Source organism: Peromyscus eremicus, unplaced genomic scaffold (assembly GCF_949786415.1).
Source record: "Peromyscus eremicus unplaced genomic scaffold, PerEre_H2_v1 PerEre#2#unplaced_188, whole genome shotgun sequence".
In the NCBI taxonomy this organism is placed as follows: domain Eukaryota; kingdom Metazoa; phylum Chordata; class Mammalia; order Rodentia; family Cricetidae; genus Peromyscus; species Peromyscus eremicus.
This window is the reverse complement of record NW_026734425.1, coordinates 50,930-72,191: the sequence shown is the minus strand read 5'-3', so window position 1 is coordinate 72,191 and position 21,262 is coordinate 50,930.

Below are 21,262 nucleotides of genomic sequence, written 5' to 3'. Positions count from 1 at the left end.
AGATGAGGCAGGTCCAAGCTCCTCTTCCCTGCTTAATGTCTTTACAATACAATGTGGAGAAGTTATTATCCAGCCATGGCTGTTGTGGTTCTAAATGTCTTCTGTAGAGCTGGTTCATAAATTTCCTTAGATATGAGGAAATTTCTGCTATTGTTTCACAGAACTTGATTTTTATGCTCTGATTATCTCCACTCTGTCTGCAATGCCAGATATTTATATTTAGTCTCTGAGGTGTTTTTGAACAAGAATGTCCCCCACAGGTTTAGATAATTGAACACTTGGTCCCAGATGGTAGTACTAATTGGGGGATGTGGAACATCTGGGAGATGGAGCCTTAATAGATGACATCTATCCCTGGAGACAGGCCTTGAATGGTCATAGTCTCTGCCCTTGTGTTTGCTCTCTGCTTCCTGAGTGTGGTTGAGATGGAACCTCTAAGCTTCCTTTTCCTGCCCCCATGTGGGCCATTTGTGCTAAGTCTCCCTACCATGATAGACTCCTATGCCTTTGGATCTGGAAGCCCAAATACACTCTTCATTCTGCAAGATGCTTCTGGTCATGGTGTTTTATCACAGAAACAGAAAATTAACAAGTACAATATCTGAATAGCAGCATCCCAGAGATCTTGAATGATGTGTCCATTACATTTAATTTATTAATGCCTTAATATAATAATATGCCCACCTTGATTCTCAGCCCTGATGTTCTTCTGTTTGATTCTCTCTATTGCTGATGCATTTTAAAGTTTCTATACGTATTGCATAGAGATATCCATGCAGAGAGTGAAGTCGTTTTCACATTCTTTTGCCTGAGTTTCACATGCACAATCTGTGTTCTTTTTCTTATATATTCAGCTGTTTATGTTATCATTGCATTCTGTAAGCACATCGTCACTACTGTACAATATTGACATGCTGGTAAAGTTATGTAAAATGCATATCAGAGCATTTAAATTATGTAGCTGGGTGAAAAAGTGGCTAATTCCTCCAATCCACAATGAAAGTTTATATCATCAACATTTCTTCTACAACAAGCAAATTCTATTTTACAAGTTCATATGGCCTCTGACTCAGTATAGGTATGTAAGTGTTATGGACAAGATCTTAGGTTCTCTTCTGTTTTTTATACAGAAGAAAGTAAGGAAGAACTGTACATTCAATTTGAGAAAATTATATTTGAATATTGCTTATCCAGAACAAAGAGATCTTTTTTCAAGCACATACTACCCATACATGATTATCAACCAAATTCCTTTCTGCAAGAAGACTTAGAGATGATTCCTTAACAGAAGTTGTAAGGATTCGGCATTCTTTAAATACATGAGAGAAAGTCTATAATGAATAATTCAGCAGTATTCCATTTTACAGGTAGTTATTTCTATTGCTCATTATAGTTATATGTGTATTTTATTAAAAAATACTTTAGTTTAGAATTTATAAAATGCAGTTATTATACAGGTGGGTAAGAATGTGCATTTATTAATGCCTTAATATAATAATATGCCCACCTTGATTCCCAGCCCCTTTCCATTAGACAACAATTTGTATTATGCATTACTAACCTAGGAGAAACAGATCCCCCTTATGTGTATACTTATATTCTCTATATCTACTTGTGACTACTTGATTTGGTGGAAAGGAGAATATATTTCTCAAGTGCAATAACAGAGATGAAACAAATTAGAAAACTTTCTATTTTGTGGGAGAAACTTTATGATGAATTTTCATCTAGAGAAAGAAAGGTGTATTTAATGTGTAATAAATAGCTCTTTATAGGTCGGTACACACTGATGTATAAGGAGATGGAGTATTCATAAATTGCAGCCTCATTTACATGTTTACATAACTCCACTTGAAACATCTACAACACAACTCCTACACCTGCATTTCAGTGAATATAGCTAGAAAAGAGGTGGAAAGATAAGGGTTGGAGTATCCAGAAATCTGCTAAAGGATTATGTCTTCCAGCTATAACAGGGAAGTTACGTCCATGAAGTCTCAGCACTATGGCTTCTTAAACAAGACCTGAGCAATAAAAACATCATTGATGTGCTATTTTGGATGAGGAAAATCTCATGCAGAATCATCGCTACATGTTGTTTAAGAAATGTTTCATGACTAATGAGAAAAAATTAGTTTTTCCAGAGATGTGCACCCTGATAGTTTATTCAATACCATGTATTTAGACCTAAAACATATACATATAAGCAATGCATAATGGACACAGCAAGTTGCATCTACATATTTTCCGTATATATGTAAGAATAATTAAATCAAATTTAATCAAAACACTAAAAATATAGTATAATGAAAAAATATTAAAAGCTGCAAGGGAAAAAACAAGTATCAGATTAAGGAAGACCCATTAGAATATAAACCTGGCCTCTTAATGGAAACTCTTAAGTCAGAAGAGCCTGAGCACAGGTGCTACAGAGTATAAGAGACCACAGATGCCAGCCCAGGTTACTATATCCAGCAAAATCTTTAGTCATTAGTTTCTGCTTTGAGTTCATGCCCTGATTTCCAAGAAAATGGACTACACTACATAAGATGAAATAAACACTTTGTCCTCTGTGGAATAAAATGCTCTACCAACTGGGAAGGCATCTGACATGCTCCTTGGTAGACATAACATGGTGAAGAGAGCCTGAGAAAATAAATAAATCTAAACCACAATAGAACCAGATGTGATTATCAGGAAAGGAAACAGAATATTCAAGAACTGTGGGCAACTGAACAGTGTGCAGTTTTTATGTAATCAGAATATCAGAAGAGAAAAAAGAACCCAAAAGAAAGGAAGTATTTAGAGCTGGTTTGCTTCAGACACTGAACCACGGATCCCGGAAGTTGGGAGTGTGGGTGATGATTGGAGACTTAAAAGGAAATCCTGGGCATATAGTAAGAAAAAAAAATCATATTCTAGAAATTAAAATATAAAAGAGGAAACATCCAGCAATAACCCCGAGGAAACAAGAATGCCTCACATATGAAAGAACAAGGAAAAGAATTTTCTCCAAGATCTCCTTACAAACACAGGAGAAAGCCAGGAAGGAGGATACACAACGTGAGTGAATTCGCCAGCTAGACTGTCCCTCCTAATGAAAAAAGTAGGGCTTTCTCAGACCCCAAACAAGCAAATGAAAACAACAACAACAAAAACAAACCCTGAAAGTTTGTTTCCAGTAGCCTGCCATGTAAGAAGTGTTCATTGAATTGTTTAGAGAGCCATCCCTAGTTGTGGAGTTCTCTGCAGGTGATGGCTGCCCAGGGAGGGAAGGTCATTTCTTCACCAGTTCTCCTGCCCAGTGGACAGCCCGACGACCATGCCCATATTGTCAGCACTGAGTGGTCCTGGCAGGCTGTCTTAGTTAGGGTTTCTATTGCCATGGAGAGACACCGTGACCACAGAAGGCAACTCTTTAATTGAGGCTGGCTTACAGTTCAGAGGTTCAGTCCACTGCCACCATGGCCGGAAGCATGGTGGTATACAGGCAGACATGGTGCTGGAGAAGGAGCCAAGAGTTTGGAGAAGGAGCCAATCCAGCTCTATATCTGGATTGGCAGGCAGCAGGAAGAGAGAGTGAGCCACTAGACCTGGCTTGAGCTTCTGAAACCTCAAAGCCCATCCCCAGTGACACACTTCCTCCAACAAGGCCACATCTACTCTAACAAGATCATACCTCCTAATAGTGCTACTCACTATGGACCTATGCGGGTCATTTTATGCAAGCCACCACAGAGGCTATTACTACATTAAACATAAAAAGTAGACAGGCAGTTTAGAAGGAGACAGGTTGGTGGGTCCAAGAGAGGGCAGGAATTGAAGGGAAGAAATGAAGGAAGTAACATTAAGATATATTATGTATGTGTACGAAGTGTTCCAAGAATAAATTGAAAACTTTATTTAAAAATTTGTTAGGAAAAAACGAAAAGGATGTAGGTCAGAAATGCAGATTGTCATGCTGCAAAGATGGTTTCATGGTTAGGGGCACCAGCTGTCCTTGGTGAGGACTAGAGTTTAAATCCAAACACCCACATGGTGGCTCACAACCACTGTGACCCCAGCTCCAGTGGATCTGATGTTCTCTTCTGGCCTCCTCAACGCTGTACACATGTGCACCTACACAGGACAGAAATGTAGATTGCATGAAGGTAAAATAAGTACTTGTTGCTTTTATTCTTAGCTATGATACATGTTTATGCACAATAATAAAAGGAATGTAAGTATGCATGCACATATGCTTAGGTCTGTACTTAAAATTGAAAAAGGAAATGGCTGCATCACAAAACAAAAGGACTAGGAAGATTTTTATGTGAAAAAATTATGCTCTCAAGAAAACATCCTGGTGCTATTTGAAAGTGGATTTGTATTATCTATAGTGAAAACTGTAAACTCTAGAATAAAACATGGAACACATGCAAGGAGAGAAAATGGAAGCACGTACGTGCTCAGTTGAAATGCTAAGAGACACAGAAGATTTAAGATTAATTAGGAACAGCAAATGGGGACAGCTGGACAACAGCACAAAAGCACAGCGGGTTCTGTTTGTCAAACTTTGTTACCATTGTTATTGTTTGGTCTCTTTTCTTGATGTGTTAAAGGTTCATTTTTATTGTATGTGTTTGTGCGTTTGCCTGCATGTCTGTATGTGCACCATGTGCATGCCCAGTGCCCAAAGAAGCCAGGAGTGGGCATTGATTCTCATGGAACTAGAGTTAGAGAAGGTTGTAAGTCTCCATGTGGCTACTGGGAACTGAAGCCTGGTCCCCTGAAAGAGCAACAGGTGCTCTTAACCATGGAGCCATGTCTCCAACCCTCTTGGTTTTGGTTTTTCTTTCTTTGTTGTTGTTTTGTTTTGTAGACAGGCTTTTGCTAGGTAGCCCTGGCTGGCCTGGAACTCTCCTTGTACACCAGGCTGGCTTTGAACTCCAAGAGCTCTGCCTGTCTCTGCCTCCTGAATGCTGGAGTTAAAGGTGTAGCCACCAGGCTTGCTGTTTGCTGCTCTTTCACTGAGAACATTTGCATCTGAGTCCATCAGGGACATGGTCCTGTAGTTTTCAGACTTTGTTTCCTTGTCTGGACTTGGCCAGGGTAATATGGGCATCACAGAATGTTTTTGATAAATTTTCTTTACTCTTAGCTCTGTGGTGCAGCCTTAAAGCCTTAAATGTCATTAGCTCTTTAAGAGTTTGATATCAATCACCTGTGAAGTCGTCTGGACCGCAGCTTTTCTAGGGAGACTTTCCACTATTTGTTCAATCTGTTTATCCATTACTGGTCTATTTATGTCCTGATGATTCAATTTTGGTAGGCCATACACATTCTAAAGTTCTTTCTTTTTTCTGACTTTCTAATTTGTGTGTGTGTGTGCACATATGCAGATATGTGTGGATGAACACTTGCGGTGTTCACGTGTGCTGTGTATGTGCATAGGAAGTCAGAGACCAGGCTGGGTGTCATTCCTTAGGTAATATCCACCTTTGAAATAATTAGTTTTGAACACTGTTCACTGGCCTGGGCCTCACCAAGGGGCTGGGCTGTACGATCAGTGAGCCCCAGGAATCTGTTTGATTCCACATCCCCACAGCTGGATTGTGAATGAACACCACTATGACCTGTCTAAGGACTGAACTCAGATCAATGCGGCAAGTACTTCACACATGATCCATCTTCCTAAGCTGGTTCTCCTCATTTGTTATCATATAAATGCTGTAACGACAAACATAGCATTTGTGGTTCTGTGACAGGGTCTCCATTCCCGTCTTTAGTTTTATTGGTTTGCGTTTTTCCTCTCAGTCTTTATTGGTCTACTAAAAGTGTACTTCTCTTCTTTATCTTTTTGAAAAGCTGACTTTATTTTCTTGTTCTTTTCACACACAGTGAAGGCTCTTCTCACTCTGTCCCCTGTTTGATCTGTCCTACCTCTTCCCGCCTGCTGATTTTGGATTCGGTTCTTGCTTTTTCTAATTCCTTGAAATGCGTCAGCAAGCCGCTCACCGGGTCCGTTTCTACTTCTTCACTGTGTACACAGGCGCTGGTCCCTCGCAGGGCACTGCTGCTTCTGCACCCACAGCTCCGGTATGCTTTGCTTCCCTTTTCCTCTTGATGTTCTGAGAACATTGAAATCTCCTCTGACTTCACAGTGTGTAGTCTCGGTCCCCGACATCATGTGATTCATAAAATACCTTTTGTTGTTGACTTCTCATTCTATTTTATTACAGTCAGAAAAGATACAGGACATGATTTCAAGTTTCAAAGTTTATTAAGATTTGTGGGCTAACATATGACTCTCTCTAGAGATGTCTCTCAGCTGGTACACAGATTGTCCTGTAGACATCTGACGAGCCTGTGGTAGTTTGAGGTTGATATTTCCTTATTACTCTTCACTTGGATGACCTGTCTATTGGTGAAAATGGGTAATGAACAGCACATCATGATGATGTCTGAGTCCACTCCTCCCTTTAGCCTAATGGTGTTGGTCCTGTAAAACTCCTATAGCAATGTGAGACACAGATACTCTCATTCATATCTTCATGGTTAACTAATGCCTTGGCCTCTAGAGGAAAGCTCTCTTTTTCTTGCAGTTTTTGTCTTCCATTTGTCCTTGTGACCATAGCAGTTCCTGGTTACCTTGGGGTTCCTGTCAATCAAAACCTGATATCTGCTCTTTATTTCCAGCCTGTGTGCATTTTTATTGGTGAGGTAGGCCATGCTTAGTAACTCATCAACATAATCTGTATTGTTTAATTGGAGAATTTATTCCATTTATTGCTGTGGGAGAGACTCTAGGCCTATAGGCTGAAAATGGATGCCCCAACATTGCAGAGAAACTTTGGGTGACTGTCCAGGCAACCAGACATCTCTTGTTATTTCCAGAATTTTGGAAGTTGCTTATAATGTACTTCTTGTTTATTCAGGTAATATTATATCCTTCTGGGGTCTCAGATGGAGCTGAAGACTAGATAGTTATAATTATACTTTTTCTTGGTTATGATAAGAGGTAAATTAGCTATGAAATTTCAGACTCACAAATACAGAATAGATGATAAAATATTTTCTTTAATTTTGCCAAATACAAATAGACTAGATATTGTAACTGTAATTCTTGCTTGATAACTATTTTGTTACATATTAGTTTACTGTATTAAAATGAAAACCTTCCTTTTTGATTAGACAGAAAAAGTGGAGCACTGTGGGATGTCTTTCTGTGTACTGTGAATATGTGTTGCTCCCATTGGCTAATAAATAAAGCTACATTGGCCTTTGCCATCTTTTGTATTCCTTTACATTTAATGGCGTACTGTATGTTTAGTTACTGTTGTATTGATGTGAAAAGACACCACTACCAAGGCAACTCTTATAAAAGAAAGTAATTAAGTGGGGGCTTTCTTACAGTTTTAGAGGGTTAGTCCATTATCATCATGGCAGGAAGTAGACAGGCATGGTGCTAAATCAGTAGCTGAGAGCTTTACCATCCTGATCCACAGGCAGCAGGCAGAGGATGGGCAGAGGCAGAGAGAGATAAAGAGAGGCAGAGAGAGACAGGGAGAGATAAGAGACAGAGACATTGGACCTAGTATGGGTTTTTGAAACCTCAAAGCCCACCTCTAGTGACATAGTTCCTCCAACAAAGCCACATCTCTTTATCCTTCCCAAACAAATTTCCTCTCTGATGGCTAAGCATTCAAATCTATGAGCCTACGGGGTCCATTCTCATTCAAGCCTCAACACTCTACTATCTTAATTTTCACAGTGTCTTCTCTGTGTAGCTGCCTTCATCGTAGAATCCATGCTTTCATGACACTGGTTCCCTGTCTCTCACTTCTGGACACAGACTCCCACAAGTGTTAATTTTCAAGCTTGTTTGGTGGCCCATATTTCCTTCTGTTCTTGTTTCTCTTGAGAAGTTCCATTTGGTTTTGTTTTAATGGAGCTTAGTAATTCACAAAGCTCTGAAGATTCATTCTTTTTTGCATATTCATGGTTTGACTGCAGCATCTTTTCCTGGCTTAGAAGAAACCTTGCTATTATGACATCCAACGGATTACCTGGCCTTTCCTTCCAACATTTGCCCCTTCTCCTTTGGGCATTCCATGACTTTGTATGATTGTTGTTGACTGTATTCTTAAGCCCTTACATGCTCTCTTTCTCTCTCTCTCTCTTTTTAGAAATATATTTATTTATTATTTATACAGTGTTCTGCCTGCATGTATGTCTACAGGCCAGAAGAGGGCACCTGATCTCTTTATAGATGGTTGGGAGTCACCATGTGGGTTCTGGGAATCAATCTCAGCATCTTTGGAAGAGCAGCCAGTGCTCTTAACCCCTGATCCATCTTTCCAGCCTCCCCACATTCTCTTGAAGGTCAGTTTTCTTTTTTTATTATACTTCTTTTCTCTTTTCTTTTTCTTTCTTTCTTTTCTTTTCTTTTTTTTTTTTTTTAAAGGCTGAAGCCAATCGCCAAACAGTTTTTGTTTTAGTTTGATTTGTTGAAATCTTTATTTCCGGGATTTCTACTTGATTCATTTTCAAAATCTCCACCCCTGTAGCTAGAGTTTTCCTGCCTGGCCCACAGTCAGGGCAAATCTCTCTCACCCGCCAGTCCCACAGCCACTCAGACCCGATCAAGTAAACACAGAGACTTATATTAGTTACAAACTGTATGGCCGTGGCAGGCTTCTTGCTAACTATTCTTATATCTTAAATTAATCCATTTCCATTAATCTATACCTTGCCACATGGCTCGTGGCTTACTGGGATCTTCCCATGTGGCTTGTCATGGTGGCGGCTGGCAGTGTCTCTCTCCCCAGCCTTCCACTTCCCAGAATTCTTCTCCTTGTCCCGCCTATACTTCCTGCCTAGCCAATGGCCAATCAGTGATTTATTTACTGACCAATCAGCAACATACTTGACATACAGACCATCCCACAGCACTTCCCCTTTTCTTTTCTTAAAAAGGAAGGTTTTAATCTTTACATATTTCCAAAGTCAGCTTGGTATATTTGGGAATTTGGGCGTAGTTTTTCTTATTACTTCCTGCTGGAGGGGGGAGCTGTATCTTATGGGGATATAAAGAAAATTTTAGAATTATGGAATAGTCCATCAGTGTATGTCGTCTGAGCCAGTTGCCTTGAAACCATTCTGGATGTTGGATCATCAGGGCCATGGTGTCATCGGAGACCTTTCAGGGGGTCTTGGCTGGTCAAACCTGATGTATCTTAATCTTGAACAAATCCATAGCCTCTGGCTTTCTGTGGAAACAAAATCAGAGCCTCCTTTCCAAAGCAACATATCTTTATATCCAAATTTTGAAGTCAAGGTACCTTTAAAATATACATTTTGGCATAACTCAACAGCTTTTGTAATCAAATGTTTTTCTTCAGTTACGAATATCAAAGAGAATATAATCCAGATTTTCTGTGTGGTAGCCATCTTTACGTGGCTTATTTTTTTTATATTAGCTTGAGCCTATTGCTTTAAACTGTAGCCTTCTAAGCCTGAAACGCCCTGGCGCTGTGGCTGCTGGTTCCACTCACTTCAGCTTCCCAACATGGCAGTAGTACGTTTTCCGCCAGCTCTGGGAGCCATCAACTTTCAGAAATAGTGGGTCTATGTTTCTATCAAAGCAGCGTGTAGCCCAGAAACCTTTTTTTTTTGTTGTTTTGTTTTGTTTTGTACTAGCAAAGGCTAAATCCATCACATAGCTTAATGTGCCATTTGCAGAGGCCTCATTCCCGTCATACTGCAGGTCGAGCATGCACGCCAGGAACCCGCCATAGTAGCTCAAACATGCAGGCTGCCGCTAGCTTGAAAGAGACAACTAGGAGCTGTTTTTAGCTCCTCTTTAGAATCTTTTTATTCAGGTTTTAGGTGGAAACTCTTGCCCCACGTTGGGCGCCATTTGTAGCTAGAGTTTTCCTGCCTGGCCCACGGTCAGGGCAAATCTCTCTCACCCGCCAGTCCCACAGCCACTCAGACCCGATCAAGTAAACACAGAGACTTATATTAGTTACAAACTGTATGGCCGTGGCAGGCTTCTTGCTAACTATTCTTATATCTTAAATTAATCCATTTCCATTAATCTATACCTTGCCACATGGCTCGTGGCTTACTGGGATCTTCCCATGTGGCTTGTCATGGTGGCGGCTGGCAGTGTCTCTCTCTCAGCCTTCCACTTCCCAGAATTCTTCTCCTTGTCCCGCCTATACTTCCTGCCTAGCCAATGGCCAATCAATGATTTATTTACTGACCAATCAGCAACATACTTGACATACAGACCATCCCACAGCACACCCCTCTGTCTCTCTGTCTCTTTGTCTCTTTCTCTCTCCCTGGTGCAATGAGAATGAAGGGTGATGCTCTTGGGTCCCTATAGTGTGGGATACACAGCAGGCTTGGATTAGGTTTTCTTATGAGTTTATGAACAGGGCAGAAGAAAGGGTTAATATGCTCTGCCATTGAGAAATTACTGCTTCCAACCAAAATCACAGCTCATTTTCTTCTCAAAATGCATATTTGTTGCTTTTAATCACAGACTCGGTGATGAAGAATGCAGTGAAAAGAAGGGGGCCAAGAAGCACTTCCAATAAACAAAGAATTAAGACACGTTAGGTTCAGTAAGACAAGAGCCCTCTGGACTGTTCTGGAGAAGTCCTTCAGCTAATACACTCTTTCCTGTACAAAGGCTGAACAGCATGAGCTCCCAGAAATGGTTCAGCCCTGGGAATGACCTCTCCCAACACACCAAGCTCTGAGCTTTTTTATTTTTATTTTTTATTTCAGTGCATTGTGCTAAATGCTTGGATGCATATGAGCTATTATTATTCTTTACTAAAGAGAATCGTGTCTTGATCAAGCACTATCGTTTAGGATCGATTTTTATGAATTATGCTTGTCACACAGCACCCTCGGACCTCTTTCGGTGGAAGGAGGATGCAGTGTTATGGGAGGACATAGAAGGTTCTGCTACAGGACAGACGATTCTCCTCCCAAAAGAAATAAAAATGGAATCATTCTTAAATGTCTGGTTGCGTAAACCTCTCCTTTATCTGGTTCTGTGAGTCCAAATCATCCAGGTGAGGAACTGAAGTCCCACTGGGCTTAGGAAAGTAACATGACTCAAGAGCACAAGGCTCCAGGGTTGCTGACAGCAGACGCAAGCTGGGCCCTAAGCATGGTGGTCCAGCATCCACAGCTCTGCCAAGTGGCAGAGGGAGATGACTTATGGCTTCTCATGCAATTTTCCTGACAAATCCGTGTGAGTGGCTGTAAGTAGAACTACTCACAAAGAGGCACGGGGGTGAGAGTGTCGGAAAACAGCGTCTAGAAATGCAAGACGTGAACAGATGGCAAATGTCAAGCCACAGTAACCCACCACAGTGCTTTGAACTTACAAACAGACTTTCTGAAACCCTCCTCCAAGCCGTCTGGAAGCATCCCTGAGCAGTAGTGACTGCCAGCTACTTTGAAAGACACTGCTTTAAATTGGCGGGTGGAAGTCTTGGTTTCACTTATCTTTTCTAGCCAGGCTTTGTAAAACTTTAGCTCTCCTGGAAGGAAGGGAGACTTTTACTTAATACTATCTGAATTCCAAGCATTGTGTTAGATATGGAGAAAACAGAATTGTCTCTTTCCTGTGGTGCGGTGCCAACTAGTGCCGCTCATTTAAGACAAGCAGGGGAAAAGAAACCAACCAAACAAAAACAACCTAACAACCTATAATTATAGTTTTCTGTGTCCTCCTTCAGCCTCTGGGTAGTGGCAAACTGAATTACAAATTTAGAAGAAATGTATATTTAACACATAGATTTAACAGCAATAGCAAAATAACCAAGAATGTATCTTTGAGACCCCAATTGCTTCCATTGGTGAACACCACAAATAATTCATGAGAGAATAAAATATAAATAACATAACCATAAAGCCACCTCTTTGGTCTCTTCAGATGGCTCAGGAGTTAAGACAATCTGCCCACTAATGCATTTGGTTCTCTTTCTGAGAGAGCTCTGATACACTTCAGTTTCTATTGTACATAGATATATATATAATTTTACAAAATCACTAAGCAAGCGGTAATAAATTGGAATTTATTTCAATCATTGAGTGATTTCATTTTTTAATAATTGAGTGATTTTGATATACGCATTCTTTAAAAGAAATTTCTTTATTTTGGCTAAACAAACCCAGAAGTGGTCTGTTTTTTATTCTCTGCTGTGTCTCCATGTCTTTTTCAAACACCCAAATGCATGTTGACTTTGGAGCACCAGTCTTAGGAGCATGAATGAGGATACCTCATCTGCAACAACAAGGGAGCCTAGAAATTTCTTCTTTTTTTTTTGGTTTTTTTTTTTCAAGACAGGGTTTCTCTGTGTAGCTTTGTGCCTTTCCTGGAACTCACTTGGTAGCCCAGGCTGTCCTCGAACTCACAGAGATCCTCATGGCTCTGCCTCCCAAGTGCTGGGATTAAAGACGTGCGCCACCACTGCCCGGCTTAAAAATTTCTTTAATGAGCATAAAAGGAACAAGTTATGATTTCTGGCCCTTTCACATAATGAGATGCTGCTCAGTGGGGAACCATGTATGCTGAATTATTGTTACAACCAGGAACATTTTCTTCAATGAAAACCTAAAGCAGGTTATCTCGCAGCAGCTCCCATCCATCACCTTAATTTAAAATGGTACTCCAGCTGTGGGCGGTGGGCAAGGACTCTGCATCCTCTCAGATGGACCCTCGGTGGTGGACAGGGGTTCTCCGCCCTCTCAGATGGACTCTCGGTGGTGGACAGGGGCTCTCCACTCTCTCAGATGAACTCTCCTACTGGGTTCTCCCAGTTGTCCATTCTCATGTTGATAAAAGTCTCAGTAATGTTTTTCTATATTTCTGATATGGCCACATGTTCAGCTGATCACATCACTTACCTGTTATCACAAACACTCACATTGACTGAATTAATTACACGCACATTTTTTGTTCTCTAGCCCAGTAAGATATCCACTGTGCTGTTCATCTTAATGTTCGTGCTAGAAGACACAGGCTTGTCACATGCATTAATTATTTGAGATTGAAGACAGGAAGGAGGCTTCTAGATAATAAAGACAAAAACATGACCAGTTATGATGTGTGTTTCAACAAAATGGTGGAATTTTCCAAACAATTGTTGAACTGAGAAGTTTCTCCACATTCTGGGTAGTAATCACTAGCTTGTGGTGACTGCCACAACACTTAGAGAAAGAGGCTCACATTCAGTGTAAGGAATTTCCATGGCAGTGGGTTTGCTCACGCCATCACTCATATGGTATTATGAAGAATTTTGAAGCAAACCCTTCATTTGTTTTTTCCCATAAGTGTGACATTATAAAATAAGATTCTAGTTTCCATCATGTAGTTTTATATTTATTTACAGAAAATGACAGCTTCATGGTTTTTTTTTTTTTAAATTAAACGTTAGCTTGACTAAGAGGGGTGCACATACATAACATTGCTTATTGTTTATCTAGGCAAAGGCACATATACGTGTGTGTGTGTTATAAACATGATTATGTATATATACATGAAGATGATCATAGATAATACAAGTGAAAAACTAAAAACAAGAGGTTTATATAAAAGACGAGAAAGGATGAATATCTTAGGGGAGTGAAAACAACTTAAAATTAAGCTTTCAGGGGCTGGAGAGATGTCTCAGTGGTTAAGGCTCATGCTGAGACCCGCATTTGGTTCCCAGCAAAACTGTGGAGCACAACTGTTTGCAGCTCTAGTTCCAGGGGATCTGATGCTCTCTTCTTGCCTTCCTGGGCACTACATTCACATGGTACACATAATACACATACATACATGTAGGCAAACATTTCATAAAAATTACAAAAAATATTTATTTTAAATTAAGCTTACAAAAGACATGCAGCTGCACTTCTGGATAGAATTCTCTGTAAGGAACTTCCTGTGTTCTGTAGCAAGAGCCACCAAGGGATAATATGTGGAGAGATTGGTTCCTTCTTCCTGTCTTTATAAATAAAGTTTTATCGGAACATCAGTTGGTCACATTTTTTTGTTGCACCATGAAAGCAACAATAATCAATATAATCAAATTTCAAATTCCAAAATATTAATATCTTGTTGCTTATACAAAAATATTATGTTTATTCTCAGACTACAGCCTGACCATGGGCCTCTTCTCAACACAAATTAAAGAAGCAGCTTACTTTGACTCATCTGACAAACTTACTAGAATCTTAAGAAAAATAACACTTTATAAAAAGCAAGATTAATAACATGGGCCACAGAAAGTATGAATCTCAACTTGACAAACAAGAATGTGCGTGTTCTGAGATGGGTACCAATAGGCAGGTTGATGTGATATATAGACATCAGAAAAGACAAAAACAAAATTCATGTACAAGTTATATAGTTGAAACATTTGTTACTGGCTTAGTTAGAGTTACTGTTGCTGTGACAAAACACCATGCCCAAAGCAACTAAGGGAGGAAATGATGCATTTGCTTTATACTTCCACATCCCTGTTCATCACTGAAGGAAGTCAGGGCAGGAACTCAAACAGGGCTGGATCCCAGAGGCAGAAGCTGATGCAGAGGCCATGGATGGGTGCTGCTTACTGGCTTGCTCCTCATGGCTTGCTCAACCTGTTTTCTTATAGAACCCACAGCCACCAGTCCAGGTATGGCCCCACCAACAATGGGCTGGACTCTTCCCTGTCACTCACTGATTAAGAAAATGCTCAAGACCTTATGGAAGTGTTTTCTCATTTGAGGTCCCCTCCTCTCAGATGACTTTAGCTTGTGTCAAGTTGATGTAAAAGTAGCCAGGACAGTTATGAAAAAAATGAGTTGAAATGAAACATTAGTCAGTGTTTAGCTGGATATTCCTCAGGAATGAGCTAGCCACCTGAGCAAAGGAATTAAGGGATTCTCCCTAAGACAGAGGAAATTTTCCCAAAGACAGAGGGAACGCTAGACAGCTGTGGATGACAGATCAATACCAAAGGGTACAGTCATGCCTGAAGAAAAGAAAGTCAAAAAAAGGAAAGGATTTGAAGAAACAATAGTGATAGCCCTTCCTGGCCAGGAACACATCGAGCTGTTATTTTATCACTTAACTAAAATTACAGTTTTATAATATTTCTTAAAAGATCCAAGAGCTGGCTCCATACCAGCATTTACTGTATGAAGTCTGGAAAAGAATGAGGCCTCAGAGAGGTTAGCTGAGTTCCAAGGTAGTCCTGCAGGGATGCTTTCTTTTCAACTGGCAAACCTGGTCCTCCCTTCAAGGTGCCTTTGGATGTGAGAGCAAAGAGCTCCACATAGGAATGGACCCTAGTAGGAAAGGAAAGGCCTCTTTCTACCACAGCCCAGCCCTAAGTCCTTAGATAACTAGACACACCGACTTACTCACCCTGCCTTCTCCACGGGGAGAGAAACAGATGGTCATGCAGGACTAGGCTGGGAGAGGGTTTTTTTTTGTGTGTGTGTGGGTGGGTGGGTGGGTGGCTGGGGGTGGGGGGGCAGCAGTGAACAGTTGAAGTCACAAATGGTTCTGAAGACCACATTACTGGGATGGTATGGTAGAAATAAAAGCAGATTCAAGTCACAAATTACCATGTTTTTTGCTTTTTTTATTAAATAAAAATCACTTTATGGTAAAGACTCATTTACTTTTGACTCCATCTTGCTAATAATGTTTACAGTCCAGATATATATTATATTTGCTGAATGTCACATGGTCCTTATGACTCAGTAATAACAGAAAATGGTTATCAGATAAACAGTGTCAGTGTGTTAGAGAAAAGCAGGAAACCTGGTGGGATATTTTGTGATAAGAAAATCTAATTACCCTGGTTTACAGTTTTCTTTCTGTAAATAAAAAAGCATAACACTATTTTAAATGACAGTTTAAAAGGTTTTGAAATAAAATTTAAATGGAGGAAAATTAGATTTTGCTCTGCCCCCCACTCCCTCACCTCCCAGTGTCTCATGTAGCCCAGGCTGGCTACAAACTCCCCATCATCCTGCCTGCACATTTTTTTACAGATCCTCTTGTGTCTGTGGTTGGCCTTGTACTCTTGATTGTCCTGTCTCAACTTCCCAAGTGCTAGAGTTAGAGGCGTGAACCACAAGGTCAGCATGAGAATAAGTATGTTTGTAGTTTTTTTGAATTATATAGCATTTCATAAAGTCCTGTTTTGTCATAGTGAATATTTCAGTTTCAAGGAAACAAGTGGTTTCAGATAAAATGATAACCCAACAGGATGGTTGTATTTAATTGTCAACTTGATACAGCCTAGACTAACCTGGAAAGAGAGTCTCAGTGAGGGATTGTCTAGACCAGGTACCCTGTGGGCCTGTTTATGGAGGTTTGTCTTGGTTAGGTTCACTGAGGTGGGAAAACTCACCTACTGTGGGTGGCACAATTCCCTAGGCAGGAGATCCTGAACTGTGTAAGTGGAGAGAGCTAGCTGGGCAAACCAAGCAGGCATTCATTCTCTCTGTTCCTGGCTATGGTTGTGGTGTGGCCAGCTGCTTCCGGTTCCTGCTACCCTCACTTCTCTGCAGTGATGAGCTGTGACTTGGAACTCTAATCAAAAACAAATTCTTTGCTTTTGTCAGGGTATTTTTTTAAAGACAAAAAAACAGAAAACAAAGCTAAGACAACCAGTGACACCTAATCAAAGAATTATCAGATTTTCTTCACAAAAGCAAGAAAATCCCAGGACTCAAATATCAGCCACTAAAGGTTTTAAATGAAAGTGAGCATCTCTGTCCCAGCAAGACCGGCTACATGACCAAATAACTTACTATAAAATAGTATTGGGAAAGCAGAGAAAGCTAAATATTTGTGATATTGACATTGTCAGGCACAACTTTAGCGGAACATCAAAACTGTGCTTAGTTTGTTCACAGAAGTAGCAAACAGTCCTGCCAGTGTTGTTAGAGTCCCGGCATCTGTGAAACAGCACAGCAGAGTAGTCACATGGAAACAGTTACCAATTTAACCCAAAACTAAGTGGACATATTTAGAAGTACATTAGACAGAGCTGAAGATAAGGTTTTTAAACTGAAAGATGAGTCAAAAATATTCAGAATTAAACAGAGAAAAAATAAAATTAAAATTATTAAGATGATACCATGAGACATAGAAAAATGAACATTATGTTACATACCACTTTTTAAAATAAAAAATTGTACATTTGTGTGGCTATGGTGTGTGGGGGGGGAGCACACATGTGCCACATGGAGGTAAGACAGCAACCCGTGGAAGCTGCATGTCTCCTCCCACCGTGCTGATCTCAGGAATCAAACTCAGATCCTTGGGTTAGGTGGCAAGTGCACTTATTCACTGAGCCATCCCACCAGCTCTCATATATGTTATTGCATTTTTATTTATTCTGTGGGGGGTGTGTGTGTGTGTGTGTGTGTGTGTGTGTGTGTGTGTGTATTCTCACATGCCACAGCCCTTATGTGCATGTCAGAGAACTGTTTCCAGAAGTTTGTGTGATCTTTCCAACTTGTGGGTCCTTCGTGGATCAAATTCAAATTGTCAGGTTTGGCAGCAAATGCCCTACTACTGAGTAATCTTGCCAGCTGCAATGTAAAACTTCTGAAAAAATAAAGTAAATAAAATAAAACAGAAGAGCTAGAACCTTGAAGGACACATGGCAGTTTGAATGAAAACTATACTCAAAGGTTCATGTATTTGAACACTTGAGCCCCAGCTCATGGTGCAGTTTGGGGAGGATATGGAGCCTTTAGGAGGTGTGGCTGTGCTGACGGAAGTGTGTCACAGAAGGTGGGCTTGGAGAGTTTATAACTGGCTCCATTTCCTGTTCTCAGCTTCCCATGTGTAGTTAAAGAAGTCATCAGCTGGCTTCCAGCTTCTGACACCATGCCTCCTTGCCATTATAGACTCTCTCAGAAGCTACAAGTCAAAATAGACTCTTTTCTAAGTTGCCTTGATCATAGTATTTATCTCAGAGTCAGAAAAGCATTGTACACAGTATACAAACACAAACATAACTGACCATACTAAATAGGAACAGACTGAAAGTTCTAGGTAAGATATAATTATTTTTTAAGCAGTTGAAAAATCGAACAAACAAAGGCAAATGATAACACCATGACAAACAGAATATTAAATTGTCAGGATGCAGAAAAAAGATGGGGAAAAAAAGACAGGAGAAAACTCCACCATGATGGATTCAAGAAGACTGACTTTGTGTGTAGGAGCCAATTTCCAGGACAAACACACTGTTTGGGAACAAGAGAGTCTTAAAAAGGCTTTGGATATCCTTATAAACCAGATATGGAAGTGGATGGGGACATCTCTGCAGAATAAGGTGTCATAGGGAGGGACTCCTTATCAATGCAGGAAGCTCATAGCTGAGTAAGAGGCTTGCTAGGTAAGAGCTGTGTTGTTGGGAAATGAGATTTTTTGGGGGGGAAGCCTTTCAGAAGTAGAAGTAGCTTTGCTAACTTCTTCCTGGGGAATTTAAGTTTCACAGAATTAAATTTAGTAGATCTTGAACTCAAATTTGATCTAGAAGATATTTAAACTCCTTTAATAATTAGTTCTTAGTCATATCTGCGCAGGTGGACACGATTTTTGTCTTCAGCTGTGTTAGTTTCTTTGTTCTCATTTGCATAAAGTGCTTGTCTAATTATGGGTAAGCCAATGCAGCACCTTGAGGAAAATTAATAGCTTTCAATGTGCATATGAGAAAATGTAAAAAAATCATGAAAAACTGAACTAAACATTGAGAACATACCAAAAAGGAAACAAACACAGACAAAAAAAAATACAGAGTTCTTTGTGATGCTAGGGACCTGGAGGTGAGCTGTTGTCTGACTGCACAATGGGGTGGCTTGGCCACTGTAGGTACAGACAGAGCAAAGTGCCAAAGTCAGAGCAGCAGCGAAGGAATGAATAGAAATGTGGGGGTGTGGTACAACAGGCAGCAGGGTGAATGTCACGTGCCTCAGCTAAAATGCAGCATAGCTAAAGTGGACTTTTGCAGGACCACTTTTGCACTCAGGAATCGTCTTCCACTGAGGTGGCTGCCTCTGGGGAGTGAGGTGTGGTGAGCATGAAGGCGATAAGGAGGAGTGCAGAGTGAATGAGCAGAGTAAGGATTGCAGTGGCCACTGTGGAGGGAAGGGGAGAGAGAGCACGGTGGGCCTGGAGGTTGAGAGCAGACGGGCAGTCAGTGTGTTGGTTACTTTTCATGTTGCTGTGACCAAACGTTTGACAAGGAGTAACGAGGTGATTGCTCAATGAAGGTGGGAAGATGTGACAGTAGGAGCCAGAGACTGGCTGCATCCACACTCGGGAAGCTGAGAGGGAATATGTGCAGGGGGTTATAAAGCCCCATGGACCGCCCCTAGTGACCCACTTCATCCATCAAGACTCCACTTCCTAAATTTCCACATCTTTCTCAAACAGAGGGAGCACCATGTGTTCGAACACTTGGGCACATTTTGGATATTTAAACCAGAATAGAAAAGAACAGAAATTAGAGGAGAGAAAGAGAAGAAATGATGGGGGGGGGGCTTCATCTTAGTCACTTTTCTTGTTGCTGTGGGAAACTGGCTTGTTGCTGTGGGATAATGCTGTTAAGGGAGAGTTTAATTTGGCTCCCAGTCTGAGGATCAGACTCATCACAGCCACAGGAGTAGGAGGCAGCAGGTCACACCACATCTGCAGCCAGACAGCAGAGCAGCGAGGGATGATGTTCAGCTGAGTTCTTCATTCTATTTGGTCCAGAAGCCCAGCTCATGAGATGGTGCCCCCCACACTCAGGGTGGGTTTTCCCACCTCAGTTAAACCAGAAATTTCTCACAGACATGCTCAGAGGTTTCTCTCACCAATAATTCTAGATCCAGCCTAGTTGATGGTCTTCACCAGAGGAAGACTGGATTCAGAGAGGAAATCTAAAAGAAGGGATGAGAAGAGGAGAAAGGTAATTGGAGGAAGCTAGGAAGAGATTTAGCCCCAGCTACAGATGTGTTAGAAACTGAGGAACATGGTCCAACTAATTGTTGTCACTTCTGGCCAAAAAACATAGAAAAACATTTTTGATACTGAATTAAATAGTTGCAAGAGTGTGTTCATAGCATAGCAGAGCACCACAAAATCACTTGTCTCAATATATCTATGAAGTTCAATGACTTGTATTCTCTGATTCCTCGCATGTTTGGGCACAAATGTATGTCCTTATTACCCACTGACATTGGTGAATGACTTCTCCCCGAGAACCATATGTTCTAGTCACTTATTCTGATGAAACACAGACCAAAACTGAATTGCGGAGGAAAGTGTTTATTTGGTTTGCACATCCCCATCACAGTCCATCACTGATACAGGTTAGGGCAGGAACCTAAACAGGACCACGGATAGGAATCAGTGGGGGATGCTGCTTAACAGCTTGTTCCCACAGCTTGCTCAGCCTACTTCCTTACATAGCCCAGGACCACCTGCCCAGGGGTGGCCCAACTTATGCATCAAATATTTATCGAGAAACTGACCCACAGACATGACATAGACCCACTCGAAGGAGGCAACCCTCCTTCCTCAGCAACTCAAGCTTGTGTCCAGTTGACAAAAGCTAACCAGCATGGTTCCTAGTTGGCTTCTAATTTCATTTTTGTTTAAAACTCCAACTTTAACACCATTTTCATAAATAATTAAGGTAGAAGAGTAGAACACCATTTTCATAAATAATTAAGGTAGGAAAAATAATTAAGGTGGGTAGAAAAAATAAACTACATTTGTTTGGGTTTGCTGGAATACAAGAGAAAATGTACAGCTAGGAATATTCCTTATATCTTCCTTCTCTGGCTGCATTACATTTGACAGCTACTTATGAGTGTGTTCCATGGTTTTAAAATATATTTCATGTATACAATGACCTTGTGTCTTTCTTTCACTTTTACAAGAAGAATGTTTCTTTTGTATGTATGTATGTTAGAGCGATGTGCTTGTGTGTGCTTGTGTATGGATGCAGGAGGTCATAGGACATGTGGGTGCCTGTCCACTCTTCCCACCTTGGGAGGTCAGAGGATGTCCTGGGGTGTCTGTCCACTCTTCCCACCTTGGGAGGTCAGAGGACATCCTGGGGTGCCTGTCCACTCTTCCCACCTTGGGAGGTCAGAGGACGTCCTGGGGTGCCTGTCCACTCTTCCCACCTTGGGAGGTCAGAGGACATCCTGGGGTGCCTGTCCACTCTTCCCACCTTGGGAGGTCAGAGAATATCAT